General features: G+C 42.6%; 1 protein-coding gene and 1 long non-coding RNA gene across 3 annotated transcripts in view; one reads left to right on the top strand and one right to left on the bottom strand.

Moving 5' to 3' along the window:
- Positions 1-12,379, bottom strand: part of LOC140104059 (laminin subunit beta-1-like) — a 58,211-nt gene that overhangs the window by 41,587 nt on the left and 4,245 nt on the right. The window contains exon 1 of one of the 2 annotated variants that reach the window (XM_072127399.1): positions 1,149-1,486. The exons of the other annotated variant lie outside the window; for it this stretch is intronic. The gene's annotated coding sequence lies outside the window, so the exon portion shown is untranslated. Of the gene's footprint in view, positions 1-1,148; positions 1,487-12,379 lie in introns of those variants that run through there. 2 annotated transcript variants of the gene reach the window in all.
- Positions 1-12,379, top strand: part of LOC140104062 (uncharacterized) — a 38,190-nt gene that overhangs the window by 12,381 nt on the left and 13,430 nt on the right. The gene's annotated exons all lie outside the window — the stretch shown is intronic.

Raw genomic sequence — 12,379 nt, forward strand, 5'->3', positions numbered from 1 at the left:
TATATATCATAATACAAAATAAATACAAATGTAAGTTATACAATGTAACATAAATATTAGAGAGATAGATATTAAATATCATTGGATATGTTTGAATCTCATAATCTTTTATAATTTTTCTCATATCTATATCTATCTCATATCTGTCTCAGAACATTCTATCTATCTTTCTATCTATTTATCTCATATCTATTTCATATCTATCTATCTATCTATCTCATATCTATCTATCTTTCTTTCTTTCTTTCTTTCTTTCTTTCTTTCTTTCTTTCTTTCTTTCTTTCTTTCTTTCTTTCTTTCTTTCTTTCTTTCTTTCTTTCTTTCTATCTCATATCTATCTATCTATCTATCTAGAAAAAAGAAAGTCCAAGCAGCACAAGCCTTTTAAGTAGGGTGGGTGCAGGCGTCCTGGGACAGGGCGTAGGTCCCTCAATAATATATTGTAGAAAACGGGCAGCACTCCAAATTGTGGTGAAAAAAAGTGAGTTCTTTATTCCATTGTCAGCAATCAAACAGCGACGTTTCGGTCCCCAAGGACCTTTCTCAAGCCGTCTATACAGTGTAAATGGCAGTGTTTTATACAAATCCCCGTGGTCACGGGGATTTGTATAAAACACTGCCATTTACACTGTATAGACGGCTTGAGAAAGGTCCTTGGGGACCGAAACGTCGCTGTTTGATTGCTGACAATGGAATAAAGAACTCACTTTTTTTCACCACAATTTGGAGTGCTGCCCGTTTTCTACAATATATCTATCTATCTATCTATCTATCTATCTATCTATCTATCTATCTATCTATCTATCTATCTATGTATCATAGATCCGGCAGGTGCCCAGGGGGCGGGGTTTAAGTCATACGCTGACATATAAGATACATCCTCCCTCCAACTATCTATTTATCTATCCATCCATATAAAATTAACTCTTATATCCAATAAAAAAACTGGATAAATTCAGAACCATCTCTTAGTTCTATGTTCTGTATATAGAGGACGGAGGATTCTCCTGGTGCTGAGACGGGACACATCTTTCTTCTGCTGTCCGGCTGATGTGTCTTTCCTCCCTTCTGGACCCCCCACTGTTCTATATTATCTATAACCCCCTAAACCTATTTGTAGATAAGCCCCCCTCCATCAGAGCACTTACCTTGCAGCGGATGTCACAGACCCCCCGGCGTCTTCTATCACTTGGTGCCGACGACTAAAAGTTGGTGCAAACTTTAAGAAGGAAAGTTCTGTATCTTATCTCTCGGAGAGGGTCCGGCCCCCCAATGATGTACGGGGGGTGTTATACCAACTTACAGCGTGAGAACACTAGCAATGTGAAAACAAACAAGCGCTAGTGCGGCGAGCGAGCAGGACTGATGGGGAGTCCGCCCCCCCCCCCCCCGGCCCTGATCCTAAATGGAGCGATTCTTATTCAAATTGGTGCTGTCACTGCCGAGCGCCGGCCTGAAAGGGGAGCACATGGTCTCCAGGCTACAGGAATGCACTGACTGATTCTTTTCTGCTCCGCGGGTCATACACTAAGCCGCAAGTCTCCAGCGCTTTTTTATTTGGGACCGCACGGACCCTCTCGTCCACCCCCCCCCCCTATCCTCTACGAAAAAGTTTTACTGCTGCTTCATCAAAAAGCTGCAAATAATATTCATTGTCCCCTCAAAAACTTAGACTTTTATAGAAAAATAATGTATATAGGGTTGGTCATAATTAGGAAAACAGCGCCCCCAATACCATCAGGTTGTGTTTAGTAGTGCAGCTCAGTTCTGTTTAATACAGACACAACCAAAGGATTTTCCACTCAATCATGAACCCTTTAAAGCTCCGAAATGCGCCCACTAGTAATAGATGCAGGGCACTATATAAAGGCCCCTGGTTTCCAGAAATGTGTCCACTTTTATTGCTATGCAAATTAACCTTTAAGTGCACTAGGGGCGGGACCTTGAAAGCTGGTATACCCTATACTTTTCTTAAAGGGGGGAGGGTTGTCAATCAATGTGTAAAAGGGAGCACTAGCTAATGTAGAAAGAAGAAAACAGGTGCAGCTGCAGGAATAGCCCCGCCCCATCTGCACTGAGAAGCTCATTTGCATAAAGATAAAAACTGTTTTTTTTTTTCTTTCTCAAATGACAGATCACATGGAAACTGGAAAACTTTTAGGAGCCCTGTATAATGCTGGGGACCTGGGAACTCCCTTTAAGGTGCAATAGATCTGCTCCGAAGGTCTCAGGGTCTCCACTAGGACTTATATGGGGCTTAAAACAAGACATATTTCTTCCAAAAGCAGCTCCTCTCATGACTATGGGTGGTGCCTGGTATTGAAACTAAGCTCCTTTCTAAAGAGCTGAGCTGCAATACCGTCACAGACCATGGTCAGGTGTGGCGCTGTTTTCGGAAGTGCTTTCCTATGTCTGTCCCATAGTGTCCTATTGACCACTATGTTGCTTCCCTCCCCCCATGTAACGCAGCAGTGCCTGACAGGCTCTCATTATTAGTATTACTATTGCCATCTCCCCGTGTAGCAGATGTCGCCCGGCTAGGGTGGCAGAGATGTCCGGGCTCGCTGGAGTCCCATGTAGAAGTGGGTATTGTGCACAAATTGGCGAATGAATAGAAGAGGAAACAGCAACAAATCCTTGTCAGTGTCTGGTAGAGCGGCTAATTAACGGCAGGAGGAATGTGCCATGGGGGACGCGCGGAGTCCGGATAAATCATTAACCTGTCTGCTAATTACACCTAATGAGGGCTTTATAGGACACATTAGAATTTGTTGTGTTTATTATTGTATCATCATGATTCTCCGCTCACACATTCCATAGAGTCCCACAACCACGATTACAGGTGCGCACAGCGTAGGGGAAATACAAGGGACACCTGGACGCAGGGGCCCCGGAAATAAGTAGCAGTAATTGCCATAAAGTGCTCAAATAATACTGCCATAAAGCGATTAATAACTTTTATACAGTGCTCACATAATACTGCCATAAAGTTAATAATAACTTCCATACAGTGCTCAAAAATTACTTCCATAAAGTTACTAATAACTTCCGTAAAGTGCTCAAATAATACTGCTATAGAGTGATTAATAACTTCCATACAGTGCTCAAATAATACTGCCATAAAGTGGCTGCTAACTTCCATACAGTGCTCAAATAATACTGCCATAAAGTGACCAATAACTTCCATACACTGCTCAAATAATACTGCCATAGAGTGATTAATAACTTCCATACAGTGCTCAAATAATACTGCCATAAAGTGACCAATAACTTCCATACACTGCTCAAATAATACTGCCATAGAGTGATTAATAACTTCCATACAGTGCTCAAATAATACTGCCATATAGTGATTAATAACTTCCATACAGTGCTCAAATAATACTGCCATAGAGTGATTAATAACTTCCATACAGTGCTCAAATAATACTGCCATATAGTGGCTGATAACTTCCATACAGTGCTCAAATAATACTGCCATAAAGTGATTAATAACTTCCATACAGTGCTCAAATAATACTGCCATAGAGTGATTAATAACTTCCATACAGTGCTCAAATAATACTGCCATAAAGTGATTAATAACTTCCATACAGTGCTCAAATAATACTGCCATAGAGTGATTAATAACTTCCATACAGTGCTCAAATAATACTGCCATAAAGTGACCAATAACTTCCATACAGTGCTCAAATAATACTGCCATAAAGTGACCAATAACTTCCATACACTGCTCAAATAATACTGCCATAGAGTGATTAATAACTTCCATACAGTGCTCAAATAATACTGCCATAAAGTGATTAATAACTTCCATACAGTGCTCAAATAATACTGCCATAGAGTGATTAATAACTTCCATACACTGCTCAAATAATACTGCCATAGAGTGATTAATAACTTCCATACAGTGCTCAAATAATACTGCCATAAAGTGGCTGCTAACTTCCATACAGTGCTCAAATAATACTGCCATAAAGTGGATGCTAACTTTTATACACTGCTCAAATAATACTGCCATAGAGTGATTAATAACTTCCATACAGTGCTCAAATAATACTGCCATAGAGTTACTAATAACTTCCATACAGTGCTCAAACTGTAGTGCAAAAAAAACAACAACAACAAAAACACGTTTATATGGCATTTCTGGTCTCAAAAAGACTAAATAATAACATTAGCCCCCGCCAAGAACTGTCAAGCAATAAATCTACATAGAAGACAGAGAGGATGGAGAGGTCGTACATTGTGCTGCCCCTGGGCACCTGCCCCTTTACCCCGCGCTGTCTGATGGCGGGGTTATTTATACGTCTATTGTCTGCAGATACATTTTTGTGGGTTTGCGTCGGTTTTCTAAACAGGAACATCAATGACATTTCATATTTCCTGTTGATACAATCCTCCTCTGTGCGGCATCAGAGGGATAATATTTCCTTAAACACAATAGCCACGATGATCCTATTACTACATATGACCCCGGGAGCAGAGTTCATGTCACCAAATTTGTCTCACCTGGAGGGTCGAATCATTAAGGGTCACAAAGTGGGTAATTATTCATGGAGTGTTGTGATGCCGAAAAAGATATCTCCAGCGACATGATCCATCATACAGACCCTGGAACTAGATGAACTGAACATTATGGAATATTAGGTACCGCCATGGGTACGACAGCTATGGGGGCACATAATTATTATAGTATTATCATATGAAAAATGACTCTACATCCAACATCACAAATTACTGAAGGCCAATCAGGGTCCAGTGAAGAGGATTGTACTCATCCAGAGTAACTGGATCATCCAGAAACTGAAAAGAGCAACTTACAGAAGATCAGCAGTGAACTTCCACCTAGATAAAAAAAAATCCACCCCAAAGTTAGGCAAATATGATTCCTCTCATCCCATTTTCACTTAAGATGAGTCAAGTTTTGTGGTTGCAGGAGTAGTGTCACTATCTTCTGTACTATAGCACCTAGAAACATGTTTTGTATCATATTAAAGATAAGAATTTCATCTTTCAGATCACATCAAGCTTATGGCTTAGAGAGCTACAGAACAAGGGATACAGGCAGCTAAACACAATAAAGATCCAGTTACTATTTTTTAACTGTATGTCTAGTTCTGTAGCTCACAGAACCATAACCTTTAATGGATCTAAAAGACAAGATCCTTATCTTTAATATGACACCAGCAGCATGTAGGTGCTATAGAACAGAAGATAGAGACTTCTGAAGCGACACTCCCCCTGGTGCTACTAAACTTGTCTCATCTGATGTGAAAATGGGTTGAGACGAGTCATATTTTTCCCGAGTTTGGAATTTTTAAAAAAAAAGTTAAACAGGTGAGATTTCAAATAAAAGTGGGAATTCTAGAAAGGAGATTTCATCGTCGATTTGAGGGGGGTGGTAGTGTAGTAGGGGGACAGCTTACATTTAAGTGATGTCATCATATACAAGCATGAAGAATTAGGGAAATTGGGCACTGTTATTGGTACGACAGCTATAGGAGCATAGACCAATACACATTGGGGGTCATTTACTAAGGGCCCGATTCGCGTTTTCCCGACGTGCTACCCGAATATTTCCGATTTGCGGCGATTTTCACTGAATTGCCCCGGGATTTTGGCGCACGCGATCGGATTTTGGCGCTGGCATGCACGCGACGGAAATCGGGGGGCGTGGCCGAACGAAAACCCGACGGATTCGGAAAAACCGCTGCATTTAAAAAACAAAAAGTGTCGCGGAGCTTGCACTTACCTTCACTCAGCCCGGCTCGGTGAACTCCAGTGCGTTCCGATGCTTTTCAGCGCAGCAGCGCCACTTGGTGGACGACGGAGGAACTACCTTTATAAATCCCGGCCGGACCCGAATCCACCGTAGAGAACGCGCCGCTGGATCGCGAATGGACCGGGTAAATAAATCTGCCCCAATGTTTTACAATCTAGATACAGAAAGTATTTGGGAATCAGGGCACCGCCATGGGTACGGCAGCTGCAAGATCTTAGACGCACATCTTCTGCTATACAAATTAAATATGGACAGTGAAAGTGTATCACTTTACGTGATGTCATCATATAACAGTTGTAGACCCATAGAGATTATATAATCTGGATACATGAAGCATTTGGAAAATTGGACCCCGCCATGGGTACGGCAGCTACAGGAGGTCATCGTTACATAAATTCTAGTAAATAATCGGATGATCAGCATTATGCTACACCAGGACCAATACTACGATCAAGGGTACTGTGCCCCTGGAGCCTTCATCTATACAGCAGTGTTATATGGATTGTATATTGTAGTTATATTGCAACTTTATATACAAGTTTTCATTGAGAACCAATATTATGTGGCCAATATATTGTCGTCTCATGTGTGTGAATTGTGGTGCTAGAACTTTGATTCTCCAAGAAGGTATAATGGAGGCGCTGTATGGCAGTAATAATGAACCTATATCATAATATTAATTCTTTATTTATATAGCGCACACAGATTACGCAGCGCTGCACAAACGTGGCAAATCGGTCCCTGTCCCTATGGGGCTCACAATCTAAATAACCTAACAGAATGTTTTTGGAGTGTGGGAGGAAACCGGAGGACCCGGAGGAAACCCATGCAAACATGGAGAGAACATACAAACTCTTTGCAGATATTGACCTGGGTGGGAATTAAACCCAGGACCCCAGCGCTGCAAGGCAGAAGTGCTACCCACTGAGCCACCGTGCCAAATGTTTATATATGTATATATATATGATTGCACAATGTTGGGCAGAGGTGTCCTATGTTTCTTGTGGTCCTATATTTCATACATAATATATTATGAGGGTCCCTGTAGAAATCAGGGGTCTGTGTAAAACTGCAACCTCCGCACCCCCTAAAGCCGCGCTATATGGGATGAATACTCTCGGGGGGGTTCTATACAGCCAATTAAATATATCCCTTTGTATTTACCCTCCATTGTGTGTCTATGAGACGTGCCCGCCCCGCCGGGGGTTTATGGGTACATTGTCCTCTGAAGGATTGCCATTTTCTATTCAATAGACTAAATGAAGCCTGATCGCAGTTTGCTTACTGTGTGATTGACCTGTGACCGAAATTCCTCCGTCCAAATCCTAATTTGGATGCAGGAGAACTATTATAACTTTACAGTTCAGCCTGAATATATGCTGCAGTATTGTGTACAGGGCGCACAGACTTTTACAAAGCACTGAATGATAGCAGCAGTGTGTGCCCGCTGGTTTCAAAAGGGTTAATATAATAATAAAAATTCCTTTATTTATATAGCGCTGCAAAAAGTTTGCTAAATCAGTCCCTGTCCCCAATGGGGCTCACAATCTAATCATCCTACCAGTATGTTTTGGAGTGTGGGAGGAAACCGGAGGACCCGGAGGAAACCCACGCAAACACAGAGAGAACATACAAACTCTTTGCAGATGTTGACGTGGATGGGATTTAAACCCAAGATCCCCAGCGCTGCAAGGATGTTATGCTAACCACTGAGCCACCATGCTGCCCTATGTTTATTAAGTCTATCTGTTCCTGGAAAAGCTGGGTGACAGTGAATAAGACTACCAAGACATGTCCTACTGCTATATCCCATTGTGTAACTATAGGATGTAAGGCTCCGGAATGTTCATGCTTGATTGGTTATTATGAGTCAGTTTATGTATTTAAAGGGACGGTCCCCTCTGATGTGGTTCTCTCTCTGTATCATTCAATCAATCTTTAATGTATTTACATTTCTGTGATTTTTGGGAACTGATTCTTTTTTTAATTATTACGTTCTTAAGTAATGAAGATGGTAAAGATCTTCAAAAGTATGGGTGCACATCAATGAGTAGTGGGTGATAAGGATTAAGATTCCTAATATGATCATGGAATCCAAGGACACCTGTATACAATTAAAGGTAACCTTTTACATCCCTAGGTACTGAGGTACCATACCTGAGCGTTAAAGGAAATCTATGCATTAGGAACCAAACATACCTTGAAAATGCTGTAGTTAGGGGGAGCAGAGGAGCTAACTGCATACTGTATATACAGTGCCACTTGGGGGAACTCAGGAGATGACTACATACTGTATATACAGCCACCACTAGGGGGAGCTCACGAGATTACTACATACTGTATATACAGCCACCACTAGGGGGAGCTCAGGAGATTACTATATACTGTATATACAGCCACCACTAGGGGGAGCTCAGGAGATTACTACATACTGTATATACAGCCACCACTAGTGGGAGCTCAGGAGATTACTATATACTGTATATACAGCCACCAATAGGGGGAGCTCAGGAGATTACTACATACTGTATATACAGCCACCACTAGGAGGAGCTCAGGAGATTACTACATACTGTATATAAAGCCACCACTAGGAGGAGCCCAGGAGATTACTACATGCTGTATATACAGCCACCACTAGGGGTAGCTCAGGATATTACTACATACTGTATATACAGCCACCACTAGGGGGAGCTCAGGAGATTACTACATTCTGTATATACAGCCACCACTGGAGGCAGTTTAGGAGATAACTACATACTGTATATACAGCCACCCCTAGGGGGAGCTCAGGAGATTACTACATACTGTATATACAGTGCCACTAGGGGGAGCTCAGGAGATTACTACATACTGTATATACAGCCACTACTAGGGGGAGCTCAGGAGATTACTACATACTGTATATACAGCCACCACTAGGGGGAGCTCAGGAGATTACTATATACTGTATATACACCACCACTAGGAGGAGCTCAGGAGATTCCTGCACACTGTATATACAGCCACTACTAGGGGGAGCTCAGGAGATTACCATATACTGTATATACAGCCACCACTAGGGGGAGCTCAGGAGATTACTATATACTGTATATACAGCCACCACTAGGGGGAGCTCAGGAGATTACTATATACTGTATATACAGCCACCACTAGGGGGAGCTCAGGAGATTACTACATACTGTATATACAGCCACCACTAGGGGGAGCTCAGGAGATTACTACATACTGTATATACAGCCACCACTAAGAGGAGCTCAGGAGATTACTCCATACTGTATATACAGTGACACTAGGGGGAGCTCAGGACATTACTACATACTGTATATACAGCCACCACTAGGGGGAGCTCAGGAGATTACTACATACTGTATATACAGCCACCACTAGGAGGAGCTCAGGAGATTACTACATACTGTATATAAAGCCACCACTAGGAGGAGCTCAGGAGATTACTACATACTGTATATACACCACCACTAGGGGGAGCTCAGGAGATTACTACATACTGTATATACAGCCACCACTAGGGGGAGCTCAGGAGATTACTATATACTGTATATACAGCCATCACTAGGAGGAGCTCAGGAGATTACTACATACTGTATATACAGACACCACTAGGAGGAGCTCAGGAGATTACTACATACTATATATACAGCCACCACTAGGGGGAGCTCAGGAGATTACTATGTACTGTGTATACAGCCACCACTAGGGGGAGCTCAGGAGATTACTACATACTGTATATACAGTGACACTAGGGGGAGCTCAGGAGATTACTACATACTATATATACAGCCACCACTAGGGGGAGCTCAGGAGATTACTACATACTGTATATACAGCCACCACTAGGGGGGGCTCAGGAGATTACTACATACTGTATATACAGCCACCACTAGGGGGAGGTCAGGAGATTACTACATACTATATATACAGCCACCACTAGGGGGAGCTCAGGAGATTACTACATACTGTATATACACCACCACTAGGGGGAGCTCAGGAGATTACTACATACTGTATATACAGCCACCACTAGGGGGAGCTCAGGAGATTACTACATACTGTATATACAGCCACCACTAGGGGGAGGTCAGGAGATTACTACATACTGTATATACACCACCACTAGGGGGAGCCCAGGAGATTACTACATACTATATATACAGCCACCACTAGGGGGAGCTCAGGAGATTGCTATGTACTATGTATACAGCCACCACTAGGGGGAGCTGAGGAGATTACTACATACTGTATATACAGTGACACTAGGGGGGGCTCGGGAGATTACTACATACTATATATACAGCCACCACTAGGGGGAGCTCAGGAGATTACTACATACTGTATATACACCACCACTAGGGGGAGCTCAGGAGATTACTACATTCTGTATATACAGCCACCACTAGGGGGAGGTCAGGAGATTACTACATACTATATATACATCCACCACTAGGGGGAGCTCAGGAGATTACTACATACTGTATATACACCACCACTAGGGGGAGCTCAGGAGATTACTACATACTGTATATACAGCCACCACTAGGGGGAGCTCAGGAGATTACTACATACTGTATATACAGCCACCACTAGGTGGAGGTCAGGAGATTACTACATACTGTATATACAGTGACACTAGGGGGAGCTCAGGACATTACTACATACTGTATATACAGCCACCACTAGGAGGAGCTCAGGAGATTACTACATACTATATATAAAGCCACCACTAGGGGGAGCTCAGGAGATTACTGCATACTGTATATACACCACCACTAGGAGGAGCTCAGGAGATTACTACATACTATATATAAAGCCACCACTAGGGGGAGCCCAGGAGATTACTACATACTGTATATACACCACCACTAGGAGGAGCTCAGGAGATTACTACATACTATATATAAAGCCACCACTAGGAGGAGCTCAGGAGATTACTACATACTATATATAAAGCCACCACTAGGGGGAGCTCAGGAGATTACTACATACTGTATATACACCACCACTAGGAGGAGCTCAGGAGATTACTACATACTATATATAAAGCCACCACTAGGGGGAGCTCAGGAGATTACTACATACTGTATATACACCACCACTAGGAGGAGCTCAGGAGATTACTACATACTATATATAAAGCCACCACTAGGAGGAGCTCAGGAGATTACTACATACTATATATAAAGCCACCACTAGGGGGAGCTCAGGAGATTACTACATACTGTATATACACCACCACTAGGAGGAGCTCAGGAGATTACTACATACTATATATAAAGCCACCACTAGGGGGAGCTCAGGAGATTACTACATACTGTATATACAGCCACCAATAGGGGGAGTTCAGGAGATTACTACATACTGTATATACACCACCACTAGGAGAAGCTAAGGAGATTACTACATAATGTATATACAGCCACCACTAGGGGGAGCTCAGGAGATTACTACATACTGTATATACAGCCACCACTAGGGGGGGCTCAGGAGATTACTACATACTGTATATACAGCCACCACCAGGGGAGCTCAGGAGATTACTACATTCTGTATATACAGCCACCACTAGGGGGAGGTCAGGAGATTACTACATACTATATATACAGCCACCACTAGGGGGAGCTCAGGAGATTACTACATACTGTATATACACCACCACTAGGGGGAGCTCAGGAGATTACTACATACTGTATATACAGCCACCACTAGGGGGAGCTCAGGAGATTATTACATACTGTATATACAGCCACCACTAGGGGGAGGTCAGGAGATTACTACATACTGTATATACACCACCACTAGGGGGAGCCCAGGAGATTACTACATACTATATATACAGCCACCACTAGGGGGAGCTCAGGAGATTGCTATGTACTGTGTATACAGCCACCACTAGGGGGAGCTGAGGAGATTCTACATACTGTATATACAGTGACACTAGGGGGGCTCGGGAGATTACTACATACTATATATACAGCCACCACTAGGGGGAGCTCAGGAGATTACTACATACTGTATATACACCACCACTAGGGGGAGCTCAGGAGATTACTACATTCTGTATATACAGCCACCACTAGGGGGAGCTGAGGAGATTACTACATACTATATATACAGCCACCACTAGGGGGAGCTCAGGAGATTACTACATACTGTATATACACCACCACTAGGAGGAGCTCAGGAGATTACTACATACTATATATAAAGCCACCACTAGGGGGAGCTCAGGAGATTACTACATACTGTATATACACCACCACTAGGAGGAGCTCAGGAGATTACTACATACTATATATAAAGCCACCACTAGGAGGAGCTCAGGAGATTACTACATACTATATATAAAGCCACCACTAGGGGGAGCTCAGGAGATTACTACATACTGTATATACACCACCACTAGGAGGAGCTCAGGAGATTACTACATACTATATATAAAGCCACCACTAGGGGGAGCTCAGGAGATTACTACATACTGTATATACAGCCACCAATAGGGGGAGTTCAGGAGATTACTACATACTGTATATACACCACCACTAGGAGGAGCTCAGGAGATTACTACATAATGTATAT

This window comes from Engystomops pustulosus, chromosome 10, assembly GCF_040894005.1.
Source record: "Engystomops pustulosus chromosome 10, aEngPut4.maternal, whole genome shotgun sequence".
NCBI classification, from domain to species: Eukaryota; Metazoa; Chordata; class Amphibia; order Anura; family Leptodactylidae; genus Engystomops; species Engystomops pustulosus.